This window comes from Pantherophis guttatus, chromosome 9 (genome assembly GCF_059756535.1).
Source record: "Pantherophis guttatus breed Tessera chromosome 9, ASM5975653v1, whole genome shotgun sequence".
Lineage (NCBI taxonomy): Eukaryota > Metazoa > Chordata > Lepidosauria > Squamata > Colubridae > Pantherophis > Pantherophis guttatus.
This window is the reverse complement of record NC_142071.1, coordinates 19,143,423-19,166,740: the sequence shown is the minus strand read 5'-3', so window position 1 is coordinate 19,166,740 and position 23,318 is coordinate 19,143,423. Positions and strand designations below refer to the sequence as shown.

At 42.0% G+C, this 23,318-nt stretch overlaps 1 protein-coding gene across 8 annotated transcripts in view; it reads right to left on the bottom strand.

Annotated features, from left to right (window-relative positions):
• Positions 1 to 22,827, bottom strand: part of ST3GAL4 (ST3 beta-galactoside alpha-2,3-sialyltransferase 4) — a 174,770-nt gene extending 151,943 nt beyond the window's left edge. For 4 of the 8 annotated variants that reach the window (XM_034421936.3, XM_087876025.1, XM_087876026.1 and 1 more), the window contains exon 1: positions 22,025 to 22,442. The gene's annotated coding sequence lies outside the window, so the exon portion shown is untranslated. Of the gene's footprint in view, positions 1 to 22,024 lie in introns of all 8 variants that reach the window. The other 4 variants (XM_087876027.1, XM_087876023.1, XM_060693555.2 and 1 more) reach the window with 4 other exon arrangements.
• Between the last annotated feature and the right edge of the window lie 491 nt (positions 22,828 to 23,318).

The window sequence follows — 23,318 nt, the reverse complement described above, 5'->3', positions numbered from 1 at the left end:
GCCTCCAGAAATATTTCCAGGTTGGGGGCCACAGTTCAGGCTTTTGTACTTAGACAATGTCCCAGTGAATAGAATAGAATAGAATAGAATAGAATAGAATAGAATAGAATAGAATAGAATAGAATAGAATAGAATAGAATAGAATAGAATTCTTTATTGGCCAAGTGTGATTGGACACAAAAGGAATTTGTCTTGGTGCATATGCTCTCAGTGTACATAAAAAGACAAGATACATTCGTCAAGAATCATAAGGTACAATACTTAACAATAAGTCATAGGGTACAAATAAGCAATCAAATCATACTAGGAAACAATATCAATATAAATCGTAAGGATACAAGCAACCAACTGTTCTTGTGTCTAGTTGTTCTGGTGTGCAGTGCCCTATAGCGTCTTTTTGAGGGTAGGAGTTGAAACAGTTTATGTCCAGGATGCGAGGGGTCTGTAAATATTTTCACAGCCCTCTTTTTGACTCGTGCAGTATACAGGTCCTCACTGGAAGGCAGATTGGTAGTAATTGTTTTTTTCTGCAGTTCTAATTATCCTCTGAAGTCTGTGTCTGTCTTGTTATCCTCAGCCAGAATTGATCTATTACAGGATGGAAACCTTTTCATTGAAGATTATGAGCTGGCTAGTATAGGTTGATAGAAGTTTTATCACTTCCCAGTCTAGGGTCGAGAAAATGTGAGTGGTCCAGTCACCCAGTTAGCTTTTGTGTCTAAGGAAGGACTAACCTGGGTCTCCTTAGTCACCACTCTGGCATTCATAGGTAAACACACATACATGTATACACACACACACATACAACTCACACATAAACACACATGTATATATGTATGTGTAGGAGACGGAAAGGGAGAGTCAAGAGAGTAATTAGCCTGGAGTCATTACTTTCCCAGAAGTGATCCAAGTTCCAGTTAAGCTGATTTATTAATTTGGTATTCTTCCACTCATGAATTGCCTCTCAGCTTTCCAATGCAACATTGGCTGTGACAACCAATTAAGCATCTTCAATCCACTCTACAATCTACACTAAACTCTCTGTTTTAGTTACACCGTTTAGCTGCCTTATAAAGAAGCTGGAATCAGCGGATAGAGAAAACAAGTCACAGATATATTGGGAAATTGCTGACTTTGCTGTATATTCTGAGTTATTTTCTTAGCAACCACTCGTTACCTGACCTCAGATTTGTCTTCCTATTTCTGTCCTCCTTTGTGATGGCAAGCCATAAGAGAATTATAGAATGAATTAGAGCAGAACCATATTCTGCCATCTTGCCCGGTGAATAATGTGCTATTTTATTTTATTTATTTTTTTTGTTATCGCACAGTGTATTTTTGAGCGAGGATATGGGAATGTGAGTCAGCTATTGTGTAACCTTGATTTAAGAATGATCCACATCTTCTATCAGCAATGGTCCTTTTCTTCTATTGGGCATTGGGAGACAGGAAAGGAAGGAAACTCCTGTTTAGCCAGTTTCATGAAAGGAACTGGCCCTGGTGATCCATTGGGTGACAGATGTTGAGGCAAGACTGCCCGCACATCTGGATTATTGCACAGTACCAGCTGCAAGATTGAATGTGGGGCATAGAAACTGATTTGTGAATTGGTAAGAGAAGGAACAAAACAATATTTAAAAAAGTATTTGGATCTTTGCTGAATAAATCCTACTTTATTCAGTATAAAAGTGTAACTTTGTGCTGAACTGCCAATGGAATAAAGGTGGGAATGAATCTCCACCTTCTTGCTATAAGACTTTAAAAAATATTTGCCTCACTGCAACCATCAGACTCAAAGAAATTTTCTTTTAACAAAAACTAGCTGAATTATACACTTTTTCAATGCCTAAATGTGACAATCACAAAAATTGTATACATACATGCAGATCTATAGGTACATATAGTCTTCTTACAGAACTGACGGGAGTGGCTCTGATGTGGGTTTGATATCTAAAGTCTAACTATTAGTGAGCTGACTGTAAACCAAACAAACTCAAGAATAAGCATTGACACATCAATTCCTGGAAGCACTACCTGTTAGTAGACATTCTACAGAGAATCAACATTCAGATTATGTGCCAATAGAAGAGAATATCTGAAGCTCAGGGCTGAACTGTGGAGTCTGGCACTGTCTGAGCTCAGTTGTTTTCTTAAGGACATTTCATTACCTAACTAGGTAGCATCATCAGTGCATTAGCTAGTTGGGTAATGAAACATCTGTAAGCAAATAATCAAGCTCAGAGAGCATCAAAACCCGACAGATTAAAAACTGAAAGAACTACATAGTGGCCCCTTTCTCACAGTTAGTATTTGCTTAAATTATTTTTCCAGACTAAACTCCTCCAGTGCCAATACAGTAGTCCTCGATTTACAACAGTTCGTTTAGTGACCGTTCAAAATTACAACAGCAGCATTCCCACAGTCACATGATTAAAATTCAGATGTCATATTTATGATAGTTGTAGTGTCCCAGGGTCCTTTGATCACTTTTTGTGACCTTCTGAGAAGCAAAGTCCATGGGGAAGCTAAATTCACTTAACAACCGTGTTACTGATTTAACAACTGTAGTCATTCACTTAACAATTGTAGCAAGATAGATCACAAAATAGGGCAAAACTCACTTAATAAATGCCTCACTTAGGCACAGAAATTTGGGGCTCAATTGTGGTTGTAAGTCAAGGACTATCTGTTGAGGGAAGCCACCCCTAGAAGAATGAAATATTTTGAGGAATAGTAAAAAGGCAGAATATTATATTTCCCTGGATGAGAAATGGAGAAATACGCTCTTGGAAAGCAGCCCCCACCTTTTTAAATAGCCCCCGGCAGATATTTTTTTTCCCCATTAAGAAAGACTGGGCCATCCTATCTGCAAAACAAAAGACCTTCAGTTTCAGGATGATGGGATTAAGACATGACCCTCCAGGAAATAATAGGATTAACCCACTAAGACACAGAGATCACTCCATTGCAGTGATGGGTTGCTATTGGTTCAGTCTGGTTCTTGCGAACTGGTAGTAACGGTGGAGGGAGACTCCGCCCACCCACCCTGACGTCATCACAGACGAACTGCGCATGCGCAGAAGCTTCTGTGCATGTGCACACTCCAGTTACGAACCGGTAGCGAAGTTAAGTGGAACCCACCCGTTACATTGCAGAATCTCCTAAGGACATTGCATCAGAGTCCAAACTTTCAACCAAACCTGGGAGCTCAGACAACCTACAAAGCTAGCTATGACCCCTCACAACAGCCAATAATATACATGTTCTTGCACAGGAACAGGAAGCTCAAGTTCAAAGCCCAAGAGAAGGTACCCCAACTCTCAACTCCATGTGGTCAACTACACCAGAACCATGTGCTTGGTAGTTTTGTTCATAATTAAACCATCTTTCCAATTAGCCTCCATGTTTCTAGTGTCTTTCTTCCGGCTTGGAATGAACCAGATGGATATAACACTGTATATCAAAGAACTATCAAAACCCACTTCCCCAAAGCATTTATAGCAGTGGTGAAATCTGGGCGTTCTGTGGGCGTGGCCTGGTGGTGAGGGGGTAATGTGACTGGGTGGGTGTGGCCAACTTTTTTTTTTTTTAACCATTTGTTCTACAACCTCTTCGGCCAAAGAGGTTGTAAAAAAATGCTTTTAAAAACCTCTGATGGTCCCAGCTGAGTTGCCTGATCAGCAGAGGCTTTTTTTTCTTTTAAAAACATTTTTTTCTACAAACTCTTTGGCCAAAGAGGTTGTTTAAAAAAATGCTTTTAAAAGCTTCTGGCGATCAGGCAACTCAGCTGGAATCATCAGAGGCTTTTAAAAGCATTTTTTCTACAACCTCTTCGGCCAAAGAGGTTGTAGAAAAAATACTTTTAAAAGCCTCTGACGATCCCAGCTGAGCCGCGCAATCATCAGAGGCTTTTTTTAAAAAAAACTTTTAAAAGCATTTTTTCGGCTGAAGAAGTTGTAGAAAAAATGCTTTTAAAAATAAAAAAAAAAGCCTCTGATGATTGTGCGGCTCAGTTGGGGGGGCAGGGATGTTTGCTACCGGTTCTCCGAACCACCCACCGCCATCGCTACCGGATTGGGCAATCCAGTCCGAACCGGGAGCATTTCACCCCTGATTTATAGGAATTAAAAGATTGTGTGAGTAATGGAGTACAGGATGAAAACACAAGATTAAGGAACGAGACTAAATCCTATCATGCTTACTATGTTCTAAGCATGAGTTATCACGATAGTAATCTGAACTCAAGTTGTATATGTTCTGACTTTTACACAAGGCCTTCACAACCATCGAAAACAACATGTATTGCCACATTCTTTTTTGTTTTTTTTAATTAAAAAGTTTTATCAAATATTACAACATTTTCCCCCATCCCTCCTCCCCCCACCCCCATCCCCCATCCCCTCTCTCCACATTCTTCTTTTTAGAAAGACAAACATCCACTCAGTCTCTTAATTATCCTCCTATGACATTTAATGAACACAATTTCTTTATTATATTCTCAATTGCTGAAGAGTCAGACAGGCTTCCAAAACCAGGAAAAATGAATCTGTTGGTTCTAATATTGCTTCTAATATTCTAATATATAAGGGGTCTGTTGATCTGCACTTGAAGGCTACATATGGCAGAAAATGCAACCTCTGAGTTTTCATAGGAAGGAAATAATAGTCAATTAAACTCAGTCAGTTTTTCAAGAATTGGATGGCTCTTGTGTGTATTCATTTAGGCAAGGAATGGGGAAAAAATGCAAGTGGTGATATTTTTAGAGAGAGCGCTGTAGGGAAATGTGTTTTCAAGAGTAGGCCATTTCTTTCTCAGATAATTGCTCGAAATTGCTCGAAAGTGATATTTTGACCCAGAAATACAGACAGAAGGAACAATTGTACATTAAAATCAGCTTTTCCCAGCTTTGAGTCTAACGACAGCACTGAAAATTTTGCTTAATTTTCTTGCATATTCTGGTTGAATATGGGAGAAGCTGCAATGCAATGGATAATGTTGCTTGTATCCTTACGATTTATATTGATATTGTTTCCTGGTTGCTTATTTGTACCCTATGACTATCATTAAGTGTTGTACCTTATGATTCTTGATGAACGTATCTTTTCTTTTTATGTACATTGAGAGTGTATGCACCAAGACAAATTCCTTGTGTGTCCAATCACACTTGGCCAATTAAAAAATTCTATTCTATTCTAATCTAATCTGCTCCATATTGAGTTTCTGAGGTAGGTAATGTTGCAACACAATGACCCAGAAGCGTTCCAGCTTTTCAACAAAAGTCTTGTGACGTAAACAAATCTGTTTGTTGTTTGTTTGTTTTTGCATATAGATGTTTGGCTGCCTTTTTAAAGGCTTGATTGAAACAATACATGGAAAGAGAAAGCATCCACATATTTTAAATAAGCAAATAAACAAATGAACAACTTTAATCAAATGTTACAAAGCAGCTGTATATATATATATTGTATATCCTTCCCAGTTCCAAAAAAACTTACAAATGTTCCCAAACATCCTTTATCCTACTTGGAAAGATTCTTCTTATAGGATAAATACCATTCAAGCTGCCTGAAGGAAGAGTGGGATTCAATGAAATGATTAAAACATTGCTTTAAAAAAAAAATACTGTTGGCTCATTTTAACCAAAGGATGAAAACTAATGGTCATTTGGATGCAAAATGGAAGTCCTGGGGAAACTGTGGCTATTCGCTTTGTTGGCAATGGGGTGGCTTCTGAAAGCCGTCTGCTCAGAGAGGGATAGTTTTCGTTGGGCAGTTGGTTGGCCATTGTGAGAACAAGCTGCTGGCCAGGATCCAATCCATCAAGGTGCTGCTTATGTTCTTGCATTCTTAAGGACAGGGGGGGAAACCATGTAGTTTGAAATGGAACAGCCCACAAAAATGAAGTTACTGAGAAAGACAGTTTCAACTAAGGAAGATGTGTTTTTATATGGCTTTTCAACCAAAAGGAGAAGGCTGAGACTTGTGTGATGAGAGGTCTGCTTTTTCAGAGGCCGTGCTTGCTAATAGCAAACAATTCTGAGGGGATTATTATTTTATATTTATTTATTTATATCCCGCCTTTATTATATTTAAAAATAAACTCAAGGTGGCGAACATATCCAACACAAGTTCCTCCTTCTATTTCCTCCACAACAGCAACCATTTTGTGAGGTGAATTGGGCCGAGAGATGGTGACTGGCCCAAGGTCATCCAGCTGGCTTTTCATGGCTAAGGCAAGATTTGAAATCATGGTCTCTTGCTTTCTAGCTTGGTGACTTCACCATTAGGTCAAACAGTCTCCTTCTAGATCCAAAGTCTTCCTAGATCCAAAACAACATGCTTCTGGGTATGTGGCAGAGGTAGGTTTCAGCAGGTTCTGACCAGTTCTAGAGAACCGGTAGCGGAAATTTTGAGTAGTTCTGAGAACCGGTAGTAAAAATTCTGACTGGCCACGCCCCCATCTATTCTCTGCCTCCCAAGTCCCAGATGATCGGGAGGAAATGGGGATTTTGCAGTAACCTTCCTCGGGAGTGGGGTGGGAATGGAGATTTTATGGTATCCTTCCCCAGCCACGCCCACCAAGCCACGCCCACCAAGCCATGTCACGCCCACCAAGCCACACCCACAGAACCGGTAGTAAAAAAAATTGAAACCCACCACTGGTATGTGGGAATGTATATACACACATACCTTAAATATACAGATGGATAAAATCTTGAGAGAGAACGCCAGAATACTATCCAAAAGAAATTTAAGCAACTGGAGATGGCAAGGAATATTCTGGAAGAGAGAATAGAGGACTCCATACTGCAATGCAGCTCGTCCTCAACTTACAATGATTTGTTTAGCCACCATTCAAAGTTAGAAGGGCACTAAAAAAGTGATTTACAACTAGTTCTCAAACTTATGACTGTTACAGCACTCCCCGTGGTCGGTCACATGATCAAAACTCAGGCACTAGGCAACTGGCATGTATTTAGGATGGTTGCAGCATCCCAAGGTCATGTGATAAACATTTGCAATCATGCCAGTTGGCTTCCAACAAGCAAAGTCAATGGGGCGAAGCTGGATTTATTTAGTGACCATCTGATTCACTGAACAACAGTGTGATTGGACGCATACGCTCCGTTTTGGGCCTGGAAAGCCTCCTGCACCAACCTGGAAGCCAAAACAGGGCACGAGGGCGCCGCGTGAGAGCCCCCCCCCGCACCCAATTTTGGGCCTGGGAAGCCTCCTGCACCAACCTGCACCCCCCCACACGCATGCGCCCCTCCCTCACACATGCACGTGCGCATCCCCTGCATGCGCCCGACCCCTGCGCATCCGCGGCAGAGACCCGAAGACCAGCTATCCATCGGGAGGCATGTGTGCATGCGCGGTGGAGCTGGGCTGGGGCAACGGCTAGCATGCCCATAGGGAGGGCTCTTCGTGCCACCTGTGGCACGGGTGCCATAGGTTGGCCATCACGGCTCTATGGGATGTTCAAAAGTAACAGCTGCAAACAATGCAGGAACAACAGTAGCACACACTAGCAGAAATTCAATACATAATTACGGTAAAAGGTATAATTCATATAATAGTCCTGGCACTGGCTTCTCTGCAGCACTGACGTTCCAAACACTTTCCAGAACAGCCAAGATTTTGCAAGCCAGTAGAGTTTCATATGCAACTTTGTTTTTATGTGGTCGAAATGAAGTTCTTCTAGGAATTACTTGTATTTTTGGTCACTGCCAAGATCTCCATGACCAGTCTAGCAGGCTTTTCAGAGAATAAATAGAAACAAGAGCTAAATTGGGAGAAATCTCTTTCAACCTGTTGTAAACGACAATTGGGTTCATCCCTGGAAAACTGAGATTAAATGCTTTCTTGGCAGCATCTCGCTGAAAACTGGTTGCTTTCTGTTTTACTTAAACAGTTTGCGAAACGCTGGTGGAACCTCAAAAGAAACATTGCACAATTGTTGAGTTATCCAAGCTGGGAGGTGAAAGGCAATGTATTTGTAAATTGCTTAGCACTTGATAAACATGTTTTGTTAGGGTTTTGCAGAGGAATGGATATGAAGGGGAAAATCTATTTTGGAATATGTGTGTGAATATGACTTCTCTGGAAATACCCGAAACCAAATATTTTATTTTCCCCCAGAAATCCAGGTCAGATGTAGAAGGCATTCAAAGAAAAGACACAACAGCTGTTTTAAAAGTCCTTCCTGACCGATGCTAGATGGGCTGTATGTACACTTGGTCTTCATCAGGGGTGAAATGCTCCTGGTTCGGACCAGTTCGAACGAACCTGTAGCGATGGCGGCCGGTGGTTCGGAGAACCGGTAGCGATAGTGGTGCGAGGCTCGGCCCACCCACCCGGTTAAAACTAGGAAGTAACCTGTTTTTACCCTCTGCGCATGCCCAGAAGGGTTTGCGCATGCGCAGAGGGTCCACTCGTGCATGTGTGTGTACTTCCAAACCGGTTGGAAAGGTAAGTAGATTTCACCCCTGGTCTGCATCATGTTTGCCCTTGAATTTGAATCTCTGTACAGACCTAGTTTATACAGCCATCAGAAATAACAGCTGAAATTCAAAATACAGAAATCAGAATTATGTCAAGCTAATGATTCACTATCCCGAAATAAACAGGCTAAGATCAGAGCTGGAGTTAAGTTAAAACTAAAGCAACCATTTCCTCTGTCACCTATATTCCACATCACTGGGGAACCATTTGGCTGCAAATTCATAAATGCCATTAGCCTTTCATGTTCCCCATTTGGCAGCTGTTGCTGTCTTATTAAGAAAGGTTGCATGGTCTCTGACACACTACAATAACCTGAAAGTGTTAGAAAAAATACCGAGGGTAACTAAAGCTAGAAAGTGGGAAACAGTTTGGGTAAGTGAAATTGAAAAGCCCACCTTTGTCTACAGGAACAGACCATAAAATAGAGGAAAGGGTGGCGTGGGGGAAATGAAACAAAGTCCACAGCCATTGTAATTTGTCACCAACTGAAGCCATGCATTGAATATCCCGTAGAGCTGGAGAATGGCAAATAGCAGAAATGGATAGCAACCACGTTATGGATCACTGTGTCAAAAAGGTTTATCACCCCAATCTCTTGTATTGTGATCTGATGTCCAAAGCATTTTATATCTGAAAACTTTTTTAAGTGCATCATGAATGAATCCTATTGCAATGTTTTTGCAATGTAAAATGTTTTGGTTGCTAAAATTACTAATACAGCTTTTATTTCAACTGTTGCAGTCTACTTAATTGGCATGGAAATCTCTACAATTCCAAAGAGCAGGTGAATGACAGTAACACATCAAGCTTATAAATATAATCAATACATGCTAGATAGTATTCAGCAAAAGGAAGTGTCATCTTGGACACTTGACCAAGTGTCATCTTGGACACTGAGCCTTGGTGGCGCAGCAGACTAAAGTGCTGTTAAGTAACACCAGCTGCCTGCAATTACTGCAAGTTCAAATCTCACCAGGCTCAAGGTTGACTCAGCCTTCCATCCTTTCGAGGTAGGTAAAATGAGGACCTGGTTTGTGGGGGCAATAAGCTGACTTTGTATAAAATAAAATAAAAAAGAACACTGCTTGTGGGGGGACGAAAGCCCTACTAAACTGCTATATACAAAAGTATGATGGCTATTGCTTAACGCATTGTAAGCCGCCCTGAGTCTCCAGAGAAGGGCGGCATATAAATCGAACCAATAAACAATAAATAAATAAATTTCCGATTCAGAAATTGTGCATTAACCAAGCATTAGACATGCCTTTATATCCTGGGATTTGAAGAACTCGGCTATTGAAGCCATTTCTTCTGAACCCAATTTTTTGTTTCTTAAAGCACTTTCCTAAGGTCTAAACACTTTAAAATCTAAACTAAATAAACATTTTACCTATGAGTGATCAGCTTTAGGAAAACATATCCGCAAAACAGTCTTAAGAATATGGATGTAGCTGTGCCTTTAATAAGAATCCACTTTCCATCAAAACAATGGATGGAACTAGTCTCCTGAACTAGTCAGGAGAGAACCAACCTAGAGCTAAAGAGAAATTTCCTAATAGTGAGAACAATTAAACAGTGGAATGCCTTGCCTTCAGAAGTTGTGGATGTCCCATTGCTGGAGGCTTTTAAGAAGACCCTGCACAACTACTGGTCTGAAATGGTTTCCTGCCTGAACAGGGGGTTGGACTAGAAGACCTCCAAGGTCCCTTCCAACTGTGTTACTCTATATTCTTTGAATGAAGCGACACAAGCCGGCAGAATAATTTACACAAAGAGGATCCAAATTCAGTCCAAGGTGAATTGCTTCTCCCAAGCCATTTTCTATAATCCAGAAATTAAATTGGCTTACATGTCTCCTCTACAAAATGGGTTCCCTGCCAGAAAAAAAATCTTCATTGGTTTACTATCCGACTGCCCATTTAAAAAGAAAAATATCTGAGTAGTTGTTAACCTAAATTTTCTGAGACTAAATGCCACTCCATTTTGACAAGTTGGTTTCTCCTCAGCTAATTTTCTTTCAAACTTATTATTCGTGAGTGTTTTATGTACCTGTCCCACTTTGGTTTCCACCAAGTCTTTTTTAGTCCTGCTACAGCTTTTAAGCTTCCTAAAAAATGTAGGTGGCATGAACATGAAATAAAAAGCTTTGGCGCTTGTGTGAGGCAGAAAAGGTTTCAAATAGTATTATCAATCTGAGTTCCTTAATACTCTCTGGGGTAGTGGTTTTCTTGCAGACATTTTATTATCACACTAGGTAACATAATCAGTGCTCCACCAAGCCACTAAGCCCAAAAATCCACCAAACTCAGAAAGCACGAAGGAGCTCACAGTTCAACCCTGAGCTACAAATATTCTCTTCTCTCAGTACATTTCCAGACATTGCCTGAGTTCAAGATTTTATACTTTTTTGCCTGCTTGGAAGCCAGCGGAAGTAAACACTGATTGTAATCCAGAACCTTCTGGTGTGGAATGAACTCCGCAAAACTACTTCTGATTATAAACATTTAATCAATTAGAACAATTAATCAGTGGAACAGAAGTTGCCTCCAGAAGTTGTGAGTGCTCCAACACTGGAAGTTTTTAAGAAGATGTTGGACAACCATTTGTCTGAAGTGGTGTAGGGTTTCCTGCCGAAGCAGGGGGTTGGACTAGAAGACCTCCAAGGTCCCTTCCAACTCTCTTATTCTATTCTATTCATGTCTCAAATCATATACAGGCAGTCGTCAACTTCCAACAGTTCATTTAATGACCATTGAAAGTTAAAACAGCACTGAAGAAAGTGACTTATGATCGTTTTTCACACTTATGACTGCTGCAGCATTCCCGTGGTCATGCGATCAAAATTCAGACACTTGGCAACTGACTCGTATTTATGACGGTTGCAGTGATACCTTTTTGCAACCTTCTGACAAGCGAAGTCAATAGGGAAGCCAGATTCACTTAACCACTGTGATTCTAACTTAACAAGGGCAGTGTGGTTCACTTAACAACTATGGGAAGAAAAGTCATAAATTGGGGCAACATTGACTTAACAAATGTCTCACTTAGCAATAGAAATTTTGGGCTCAATTTGGTTGTTAGTCAAGGACTACCTGAATATATTTTATTTGCATTTTCTGCATGAAAAAAATGAGTTTTTCATGCAGAAAATAGGTTTGCTTTAACGTGCAATTTGACTTTTTAAAAAATTATTGTAATTTATTTATTTGGATTTGAACTTGGAGCAAGGGGTGAAATCCAGCAGGCTCTGACAGGTTCTGGAGAACCGGTAGCGGAAATTTTGAGCAGTTCGGAGAACCGGCAAATACCACCTCTGGCTGACCCCAGAGTGAGGCGGGAATGGGGATTTTGCAATATCCTTCCCCCAGGAGTGGGGAGGGAATGGAGATTTTGCTGTATTCTTCCCCTGCCATGCCCACCAAGCCACGCCCACCAAGCCACGCCACGCCCAAGCCACGCCTGCAGAACCGGTAATAAAAAAATTTGGATTTCACCACTGCCAGGAGCCAACGACTCAACTTTGTTTTTCTGTAAAAATTATACCCAAAGATGTTGCTCAGTTGTTTGCAACCTCTTGCACAATCAAAAGTGGGAGGAGAGCTACAGAAACCAACTAATTACAAGGCTGTGTGACCTTTCCATCAATGGCAGATTATTTTGCTGGTCCTTTGCCTTCTGCTCATAATATTACCATGTCCAGATGATTTAAAAACCAAAAATATTGTGCAAACTTAAAGAAAAATCTAGCCGTGGCCCACCCAATGGCAGAAAAAAACGAGAATCACAATTTCTTGCAAGAAATGCCGCAGCTTCAACCTGTTTGGTAGGTCGCCCAACCTCCAAACACAGCTCATTTCATAATAATCTTTGAAGGAGGGGTCGTTTTTAATGTGCCTTCAATTGCCTTCCTTGCAACTGCCCCCGGAAACTGACCACTTCCAGAACCAATACCGGCTCAGGAATTCTAAGAGCCTGGTGGCGCAGTGGACTAAGTGCTGTTAAAGTAGCACTTAGTTGCCAACTGCCTGCAATTACTGCAAGTTCAAATCTCACCAGGCTCAAGGTTGACTCAGCCTTCCATCCTTTCGAGGTAGGTAAAATGAGGACCCGGATTGTGGGGGTAATAAAAGTATGAAGGCTATTGCTTAACGCATTGTAAGCCACCCTAAGTCTCCGGAGAAGGGCGACATATAAATCGAACCAATCAATCAATCAATCAATCAATCAATTCTTGTTGTTGAAGTCCACAGGTTGTAAAGTTACCATAGTTGCCCGCCCTGATCAAGTCCATGCTCAGAAATACAGAATACCCCCAAAGCCATGATTAAGAGCAAACCTCTCAGATGGGGGGGGGGGAAGCATTGCAAATATCTGATGGTAAATCCTTTGGGTAACAAGCTGCCCGCTTTGCAAAGCCATAATAGGCAATAAATCCTGCCGTTACCACCAACGAAACTATGCTTGAAAGAAACCAGTTTCTGCTTTCTACCTTCTGCATTTCATTATGTTTGATTAATGTAAAACTCTCAAAGGCACAGAATCAGTCATCCCATAATTTCTCCGCTTTGCTTTTTCTCTTTCTAACCACTTCCCGTTGAAAATTTATAGCTGGCTTCACATGCCCGCCAACCAAAAGACAAGCCATGTTTTTGTAGCTTAAGGATGACTGCTTGTTTTCCACGCGGAGTCTCGGTGCCTTCAAATAAAATTGGCAATCTCCTGCCTTGAAGACTTGCTGTCAATCATCCCAATGTCCACATCTTTGATGGACAAAAGGATTGAGTTCACATGATATTAGATACATGCAGGCAACTAAAACATATTTTGGGGTCCTTGGTGCTCTCTGAGCTTGGTGGTTTAATTGCAGATGTTTCATTACCAAATTAAGCAACATCATCAGTGCACTGATCAGGAGCACTCATGATACAACTAGTTTGCTAAAGAAATGGCTGTAAGAAAACAATGAGAGCACCAAAGACCCCACAGTTCAACAAACAACAAACTTTGTTGTTTATATGTACGCTGAGACCTTACGCACTGGAGACAAATTCCTTAACTTAATTTAATTTAATTTATCAAATTTCTATGCCGCCCAACTCCCAAGGAACTCTGGACAGCTTACAGCAAAAAAATAATACAACAAAGAACCTAGGAAAATTATTTAAAAATATTATAAAAAAATATTTTAAAAACATTAAAAGCCCATGCACACAAAAGCCCTTGTTTGTCCAATCACACTTGGTCAATAAAGAATATTCTACTCTTAATCTATCCTGAGCTACAAATATTCTCTTCAGTTACCAAACACATTAGGTGCTAAAATCAAAGAAATTACACAAGGACTCAATATGTGAAACCAGCATGGCAGTTTTCAAGGTTCCTAATTTATACCATCCGATGAAAATACTTCTTTAATACAAGTAAGACAATGAATACTGGATTGCCTCACTTTGCCATAAGATTAAGTAATGGGAAGAATATGTATTTTTGACAATTCTGCGTCCGTTCCAAACCATAGCAGAGAAAGGGATGGTTGGACAGAGAAGTAAGGAAATCTGCCATTCTGGTTTTGCATAGTGGACAGGCTGGCTTGAATTCCATGGATCAGCTTCTGTATCTTGTATAACATGTCAGAACTGAGGACTCTGAAAATATATCCAGTGGTTTGGGTCTCCTTTTCCAAAAGAGGTCCATGCAATCGTTGGTGAGGGACCTTAAAATGTCCTTCTTGGCAGGGACATGAGTTCCCCCTACCATTTTGGAAGATCTCTGTCTTCACTGTGAACTCTTGCATGGACTTTCTCTAAGTCTTTGCAAATACAATTGAAATATTTAACAGCATCTTCCTGATCCTAACTAGCCCATTTTGATCCTCCACCTCAGCAGGTGTCCATGGGAGAAGGCTGGACAAGTACTGATATTTTAGGATCCAGGGGTTGGGAACTACTAGGAGGTGTTCCAGTTGTTCTTCAACCACAATTCCCAGCAGCCCCACCCAAAATGACTATCAGGAATGTAGTGATCTGCTGTCTATCAACATCTGGACATACTTCCCTATCCCTGCTCTGCTCCTTCTAGCCCCTCTAATGCAGAATAATCTTAAAAGAAGGACTGACGGGCTCCAACCTTGGCAACTTTAAGCCTGGAGAACTTCAACTGAGGACCCAGATTATGGGGGCAATAAGATGACTTTGTATAAATATACAAAAGTATGAAGGCTATTGCTTAACACATTGTAAGCTGCCCTGAGTCTCCAGAGAAGGGCGGCATATAAATCAAATTTTAAAAAAACAAAACAAAACACTTCCAGAATTCTTCAGCCAGCTATTCTGGGAGTTGAAGTCCGCCAGGCTTAAAGTTGTCAAGGTTGGAGACCCCTGCTCTAAGCTTCCCTCTTTGTGGCCCCAAAACCTCCTCGGATCCAAAATGTTGAAAATTCAGGGTACAACGTCTCACCCTTTTGAAGCAGAAAGCACATTACCATAGGCTTGACAGAATGAGCTGCAAGGCACATCCAAAATTAAATATATTTTTCTACATATCTATGTTAAAGATTTCACCACCAGCTGTTTTTGAAGAATTTTAATCTTCCTCTTTCTGTCCAGCACTTTCCTTTTCTTGGGAAGAATGATGACACAGCCTGTTTATAAAACTTCTCACTTCTCCAGAAAAAGCTACACCCTTTGAGTTTCTATTTCAGCCAGGCCTCTCGGAGTGCACCAAGCAGAACATATCGTATGACTTTTTATCACTGCTCCGTTTTTCTAGCTTTTTAGTTAATTCTGATTTTTATACTGGCTGTGTTGCTCTAACAGTAAGACTGTCCCATGTTGAGAAATTAGTTCATCAATGCACTTTATTAGAAATGTTTCTTGGTTCATAGGTAGCCTTGAAAAGTTAACATTTATCTGTTGCAAGTAGGTTGGAGTAGAGCAAGAAGCAGATAATGAAATACACTGAAAAAAAAACATTTCATTTGAACTCCCTTTCCTTCTATGCAATGAAAGGCTGGCTTTGTTTGCTCTACATAAATGAATTTGTTTAAATTATGTGTACTTTGTCTTCCACATAAAGATTCATTGACCTAGCCAGTTGTTAACTATAATCATCCCTAGAGTTGTGTTGATTATTTCAGATCAAAATCCCTTGGAATATTTCATCCATGTAGAGAGGCATTGCCTAGATAATTATATGAATTCAAAAGCACAGACATTTTAGTTATCATGCCTTGCTGAATCTTCCTGGAATATGAAGATCTCATTCACACAAACGTCATTGTCACACTTATTGTTTATTTTTGAGTGGCAGCTACATTTATATACCTTCTCTGTGGGGGCACCGACGATCTGGAATGAGCTCCCCCCAGAGATACGGAGGATTCCGGATCTGCGCACCTTCCGCCGCGAGTTGAAGACGCTTCTCCCTTTTAAGTGTAAATTCTAAATTTTTAATGGATTTTAAAATATGGGTATTTTAAATTATGGGTATTAATTCAGCCAAATTTATTTAATTCATTTTATTCGATTTTAAATTTTGTATATCTATGTGTTTTATTTCATGGCTGTGCACCGCCCTGAGTCCTTCGGGAGTAGGGCGGTATAGAAATTCAATAATAAATAAATAAATAAAAAATTTATTAGAAAACACTATGCTTGGGATATGAGATGAAGCCAAATAGACCTCATTAGAGCCACTTACTCAGGGATGTCTACTTATATTTTTGTCACGGGGCAAGTATAGACATATCTAAAGAGCTATTTGATTCAAGCTGTCCTCTAAATGTATCATGAGATTCCTTGAATTAAGTCACTCATCTTTTCTTTTTTCATCTTCTTTTAAACATTAGTTCACTGGTACTTTATGGATTTCCACCCAAGAGATGCGAGTATAACTATTTCTGCCTAGTTCTTCAACATTAACCAACTGTGGGTTAACACAAACCATTAAGTCCTCATTGTTTCCTTAACTATGGTTTGAATAAACCACAATTCACACAACAAAGAGAACCAAAACTTAACCAAGCAAGTTTTGTATATTTTAGCCCAAAAATAGCCTGAGATTTCTCCTCCTCTCTGTCTTGCATGCAAATTGTGAGTCCATGGAGGCAGTTTTCTTCAACTTTAAACAAATGTCCTATGTCAGGTGTCAGCAACCTGCGGCTCCGGAGCCGCATGCAGCTCTTTGAGCCCTCTGCAGTGGCTCCCTGTCGAGTGATCCCACTATTGACTGGTCCTGCCCCTCGCCCTCCCCTCCCAGTCACTCCTCGCCTAGCCTGAGAAGATAAGGGTGATGGCAGGTGATGGAGAAGTGGCCGGGGCAGAGACAGAGAGATACAGAGAGAGAGGTGGGGAGAGAGGGAGAGGGGGGGAGGGAGGGAGGGAGAGATGTCAACAGGTTCCCGGTTCCCGGTGTTTTTTAACAACCAGTTCTCTGCCCTAATGACCGGCTGGGTAGGCATGGCTAGGGGGATCATGTGACTGGTAGAAGTGAATGACTTCGAGTTGGCCATGCCCACCCAGATTTTGGGGCTCCCGGTGTTTTCTTTTCTGTGGGAAACAGGTCCAAATGGCTCTTTGAGTGTTTAAAGTTGCAGACCCCTGCCCTATGTGCATGAAAACACAGCAGAAGATGGAGCTCCACCATCCAGAATATCTAGCCATCTGACATAGCCTTGGCATAGATGTAGTCTCCTTGATGTAAATGATTTCTGCAGAGGAGGCCCACAAGCTAATCTACAGTTTTCTTAAGTACAGGTAGTCCTCGACTTACAACAGTTCATTTAGTGACTGCTCAAAGTTACAATGGCACTGAAAAAGGTGAGTTACGGCTGTTTTTCACAATTATGACTATTGCAGCATCCCCATGGTCATGTGATCACAATTCAGACACTTGGCAACTGACTCATATTTATGACGGTTGCAGTGTCCCGGGGTCATGTGATCCCCTTTTACAACTTTCTGACAAGCAAAGGCAATGGGGAAGCCAGATTCACTTCACAACCGTGTCACTAACTTAACAACTGTACTGATTCACTTAACAACAACAAGAAAGGTCGTAAAATGGGGCAAAACTCACTTAACAAATGTCTCACTTAGCAGCATAAATTTTGGGTTCAATTGTGGTCGTAAGTTCCTCATATAAAGAAAACCTATATAAAATGTTTTACAGGTGGCACTTCCCACCCACAAGATTGGCAAAAATGAGCAAAAAATATTCTTCAAGATGTTGGAAATGTGAGGTGGTCCCAGGGTCCTATTACCATATGTGGTGGGAGTGCTCGAAAGCAAAAAGTTTTTGGTATCAAATAAAGAGCCGGCTAGAAGAGATTTTAACGATTAAAATAGAAGTCAAAGCAGATTTTTTCTTATTGGGAATGACAGACGGTAAATATAATAAAAATGTAACCTACCTAATATTAGATATATTAACAGCTGCAAGAATAGCATTTGCTCAGAAATGGAAGAGCAAAGAAAGACCTTCAGAGGAAGAAGTGTTATGTAAAATCTTCAATTGTGCAGAAATGGACAGACTCACTTTGGATCTCAAAAATAAAAGTGAATCAACATATTATGAAATCTGGACTAAATTTTATGAATGGTTAGACAAGAGGAAGAATGCCAAGGTGTAGTGAATGTCTAGAAATATATATGTCAATGTATGCTGAACTTGTGAGTGAGATATAGGTTTATTGGATATGGATATAGTTGTTTAGGAGGAATTATGTAGTATGGTTGACATGTAATAAAGTAAGATATATGTAAATTTGTATATAGATTAAGGAATATATTATTTATTAATTTGAATTAGACGGAAATGTTAGAAATCAGAAGTATCAAACCATGTCCATTGTTTTTTAAATTTGAATTATTAATAAAAAAACTTTTTTTAAAAAAAAAATGTGGTTGTAAATTGAGGACTACCTGTACTTGAGGAAATTGAATTAACTGAATTGGCTGAGTACCCACTGGAAGGATTAGCTCAACAAACTGAGTCAAAAGCCAAGTCTAAAGTGTTTTCTGAATCCAGCCAACAAAGAAATCTTTTACTTATCTCCACCAAAATTCTGTGGCTGTTAAAACCATAGGAGGGGTTCAACGGACTAATCTACATCTATAGCTGAACTTCCTGTGGAGAACCCTAAGCTGTAAAGTCAAGACAACAGAAGAAAAATAATGTGTTCCTTCTTTCTTAGCTGCTTTCTTTTGGTACAACACAAGCCGAGAAGCAAAACAGATAATGCCGTTGTGGTATTGTGGTTGGAATTTGGGCCAAAGTTATTCACTGTATCACTGCAAGGATAAAGTGAAGAACTATCAGCATCACCTCTACCTCTTAGGGAAAAGGTAAGCCATAAAAGCAATAAATACATAAATAAGACAATTTTGTTCTGACAAGAGCTAAAATGTTTCAGCTTTCATGCATGAGCAGAAATTGTGAAGCCGAAATGATGCCATTCTGCATAAAATACAAATGACCCAGATTTCAATTGTCCAGGTTTATTTAGCACATTAAAGAAGCCTAAAATAAACAAAATATATTTCTGATTTATTGGACAGTGAAGTTGGGCTTATAAAACTTAAAAAGGCAGTATCCTGTTAACGGGAAATTAAAATTTGAATTTATCTGTGACCCCTTTCTAACATTCTCATACACTAAAAGCAGGATATGTACTGTATGTGTATTTATGTGTGCATGTGTATATATGTTTCCCATTCATTTATATACTTATGTTCTCAATTACCAGGCCAGCTCCCAGGGGTTAACAACAGAACAATAATGAACATCAAAGCTAAATAAAACCCATCCAGACTAAACTAAACCAATCATAAAGCTTTCAAAACCATAAACGAAGAAAACATTACAGCAAAAAAAAAAAAAAAAAATCAACAGAAAAGCAACAAAGACGTACAACCAGAAATGCAATTAAAAAAGCAGACAAATCTCAAATGCCAGCAATCAAAAACAGAGAGCAAATAGACATGACTACTATGATGGGAAAGCAAATGAATAAAAATAAGTTTTGAGAATTTTCTTAAAGCTTGACAAAGAAACCACCAAAGAAAAGGAATCTTAAAGTGTTGGTGCTGTCACTGAAAAGGCCCTATTCTAAGAAATTGTCCACAATCATTTTTCCAGGAAGGTCTTCAAAGAAAGTTTGCTGCAGATAATAGCAACAGCACTTAGACTTATATACCACTTCACAGTGCTTTACAGCCCTCTCTACGACGTTTACAGATTCAGCATATCGCTTCCAACAATCTGAGTCCTCATTTTACCAAGCTCAGAAGGATGGAAGACTGAGTCAACCTTCAGCTGGAGAGAATTGAACTGCTGATAGTGGGCAGAGTCATCCTGCAATACTGCATTCAAACCTCTGCACCACCATGGCTCTGGATGGTGCTGCAGTGGTTAGATGATGGTTAGATGACCAACCATGATGGTGGTTGCAAGGTGATCACATATGGGGCTAGCCTTTCCTTTGAGTAGGAGGCATATGAGCCACAGAGAAATTTATATGTGCATCTTAAACTTGCCAAAGAAGGCCACTGAAATCTCAAACAGCAATTATATATGCCTATAACTCCAACTCAATACCCTCAACACAAGCCTAGTTGCCACTTTCTAAACCAGTTACAAGTTCCATATGTCCCATCAAGGACAGCCTTATAGACAAGTGCAATATTTTAAGCCAGAGTTAAGTAATCGGCAGGTACCAGCAGCCACTTCAGTTCTCATCCAGAAGGGGTGCAGAGGGTTAACCTCTAGAAATGTTAGTTACACGAGCAGCACACTGTTCACTCTTGAACCCATTCGTCTCGGGAAGAGGAGGGTTCTTAAAACAGTCAGAAACTGAAGTTTTACAAATTATTCCAAAGACTCAGGAAAGTGAGTCTACTGTTCTTTCTCAGACTCCCACATACACCCATGTTTTTTAAAATCCTTCAGGCCTTAGTCCTGAATTAAAATACAACACAACCAACTGTAGAGATTCATGTAAAAAAAATTCAACCTGAACCATTGAATCACTTCCCAACATCATAAAACCTGCTATAATGTGAACTTAACTCCAGACTTTCACAGACCGTAGCATTTTTTTTAAAAAAACATGCAGATTATCCAGTTCCCATCAGAGTATTAAACTTGGTCTGATTCATTTAAATTACTCAACACAAAAATACTTTTAAAACTTAGTAGGATGCATTCTAAGACTAAGCATCATCAGCAAGAAGCCACTGGATAAAAATGAAGGAAGTCATCATGTCCAGATGTTCCTAAATTACAACTCCTTTTCCTAGTAGCCAGGCTGATAGGCATAGTAGCAATATCCAAGGGCCATATAATGTCCATCCAAACATGTTTTCTACAGACCAAGAGAAACATCCTTCTCTGAATTATGTGCAAAGGCCAAAATAGCTTTTAGTAATTTGAACATTGACCTGTTGCTGATGCTGCTCTGATAGGAGACGGCCCTTTTTTGTGCCTTCTCCCCAAGTTGTCACAATGTGACAAGTCAAACTTCACAACAATCTGAAAAAGTTATTGCTTGAGGCAAGGCACTCAGCAGTCGAGCACGTGCTTCTCATACAGAAGGTCTCTGTTTCTTCTCCAGCATTTGAGGCCATGTCACCTGCATTCAGTAAAGCTCCAGAGACTTGTGGTTCTTCTTGGTGGATTGTTTGAAGGTCTGTCAGGGAAGGAGGGAAAATCAAGGGGATGAGGACGAGCTTTGCATCCAGATGGCTCAAGGCCTCCAGATGTGAGAAAAGAGAAGTAGACTTAACTTGATAAATAACTCATCCTAAAACAGGCTTTGGGGTTTCCTAATGGAGTCCAACAAGAAGCAAGAACAGAAGTGATGATGCTCAAGCAAGCTTCTGTTGGGTCAAAGCAATGCCAAGCCAGCTTTGTTTGGTCTGCGCCTGCAGAAAGTCCGGCCAAGCCCTTGCCCACAGTCAAACACCAACTAGCCAGCCATTTGCCCCTCGGGAGGGCATCCCAAGCGCCCATCCCAGCTCCTCTGCCCAGATCTATTCCTCCCGTGGCTTCCCAACAGCCCCACAGACACAAAGAAAGGAACAAAAGGGAGGCAGAGCCCAGCTACAAGTTGGAACACATTTGGAGACGCAACGAACTGCCGCCGCCGGGTGCAGATGCGCCCTGGGAAGCCAGGCTGCGGGAGCCCGGGAAAAAAAGGAGCCCAGCGCTTTGTCGCGGCTGGGAGATCCCAAGCAAGCCGGGATCGTTTCCAGCCCGGATGGAGCGAATCCTCCGAATCCTCCTTCAGCATCAGGCCAAGGCAAGAAACGCAACCCTCGCCTAAGGAGGCATCACCCGCCCCAACTGGGGAAGCCGCCGGGAGCGGCTGAGCCGAAGGCGACCGCCTGAAGGATGGGCGGGACGGGCAAGGGGAAGAGGATGCTCCCACCGCCAGCCTTCCAGGAGGAGCCGGCCGGGAGCCCCTCGCCCCAATGCCGGCGCGTCCCTGGCAGCCCCGCGCAGCGCCAGCGCAGCCAACTTACCCTTCGCCACCGGCCAGCCATCCCCCGCGGCTCGGGAGGAAGCGGAGGGTGGCCGGCGAGCAGCGGCTTGGTTGTAGTCCAAGCGGGGCCGGCGAGGCGAAGGCGGCGGGAGGCGAGCGGAGGGGAGGTGGTGGTCCTCCGTCCGGAGCTTGCAGCTCGGGCGCCCCGGCGAGCTTCGCTCTGCAGCGGCGCCAACTCAGCAGAGGAGCCTGGGAGGAGCGCGGCGCAATCGGCTGCCGCGGCTGCTTGAGGCGAGCGCCGGAGGAAGAGCGAGGAGGAGGAAGGCAGAGCGCGGCTGGGGCGTCGGAAACGGTCCGCCCCTGCCTTGGCCACGCTTGCGCACAGAGGGAGCAGCCCCCGGCTCAGCTGCGGTGGGCAGGCGAGGGGGGCGGCCGCGCTCGGATCACATCGGCTCGCCGGCCGGGAGTTGCTGCTTGCGGGCGAGGGCCGGGACGAAGGAGGCGGCGGCTTAGCGGTTGTCTCGAAGAGGCGCGCGGCTCGCCAAGCCGAAGAAAGCGAGGCTCGCTTAGCGAGGCTTCCCCCCGATGCTGCCCCTGGGCTGGGTTGGCCAAACGGCCTCGTCGGCTCCTTCGGGCTTCTTCAGCGCGGAGCTTGCCTTGCACGCGAAGGTCGCCCTCCCGGGAACGGCGTTGGGGGGGGGGGGGCGGGCATGGCTGCGCCGTGGGGGTGCAACAGTTGCAAGCGGCCCACCCGAGGTTAGAGCCGGGGCGGCTGCTTTGTGGGAGGAAAAAGCCGGTTGAGGTTTTCCTTTTGTTAAGGCAGCCGGGACTTTGCATTCCTTTGCAAGCTTTGGAACTTGAGGGTAGCCTCGAAGGGGTTAAAAATGGACACACCCCATCCCCCAAAAGGCTTAACAGGTGTTTCAGTCATGCCTGTAACCGGCCAATGTTGAGAAGCAAGAATTGGCAGACAGAGAGCCTGGATAGCTCAGCAGACTAATGCATTGTCATTTAACTCCAGCTGTCTGCAATTAGTAAGTTCGAATCCCGCCAGGCTCAAGGTTGACTCAGCCTTCCATCCTTCCTAAGGTAGGTAAATTGAGGACCCGGATTGTGGGGGCAATAAGCTGACTTTGTATAAATATACAAAAGTTTGAAGGCTATTGCTTAACGCATTGTAAGCCGCCCTGAGTCTCCGGAGAAGGGCGGCATATAAATCAAAAAAAAAGAAGAAGAAGATTGGGGTATTATTGGGGCTTAGAAAGGAGGAAGAGCAGGAGAGACAGAGTATCTGTGGGCACCTTTCCTCACCTCACCTGGCCTGTCCTGTCCCA